This window comes from Nanorana parkeri, unplaced genomic scaffold (genome assembly GCF_000935625.1).
Source record: "Nanorana parkeri isolate BGI_ZX_2015 unplaced genomic scaffold, ASM93562v1 scaffold2830, whole genome shotgun sequence".
NCBI classification, from domain to species: domain Eukaryota; kingdom Metazoa; phylum Chordata; class Amphibia; order Anura; family Dicroglossidae; genus Nanorana; species Nanorana parkeri.
In genome coordinates, this window is record NW_017309098.1 from 76,488 (window position 1) to 76,852 (window position 365).

Consider the following 365-nt stretch of genomic DNA (forward strand, 5'->3'; position numbering starts at 1 on the left):
GTTATCAGTAATGAATGTGATAGAAGCAGAAATATTAACTTTTGTCCTTATTTTTCAGGTGAGACGCAGGAATCGGAGTCCTCGCCGCGACAAGCTGCCTCCCTGTATATAATCTTGTACAGAGAAGATGGAAGGACGCTGATGATTATAAATATTATAATAATATTATTAATACGAGAGAAGTATTAGAGACGACATTCTTTATATTTTAATATGGAAATCAACAGAAAATTCTATTTAATAAGCTGACGAAGATAATGTACTGTAGGGGGAGGGGCGCTGGAGGCCGAAATGTGAGCGGCGACTCCCCCCCTCCCCCCCCGCCTCCTCCTCCGCTCCTCCCCTGTTTAACCCGCCAGTCTTGC

General features: G+C 43.6%; 1 protein-coding gene across 1 annotated transcript in view; it reads left to right on the top strand.

Annotated features, from left to right (window-relative positions):
- Positions 1 to 306, top strand: part of PTCH2 (patched 2) — a 44,476-nt gene extending 44,170 nt beyond the window's left edge. Inside the window, exon 24 of the mRNA XM_018574231.1 lies at positions 70 to 306. The gene's annotated coding sequence lies outside the window, so the exon portion shown is untranslated. The remainder of the gene's footprint in view (positions 1 to 69) is intronic.
- The last annotated feature ends 59 nt before the right edge of the window (positions 307 to 365 follow it).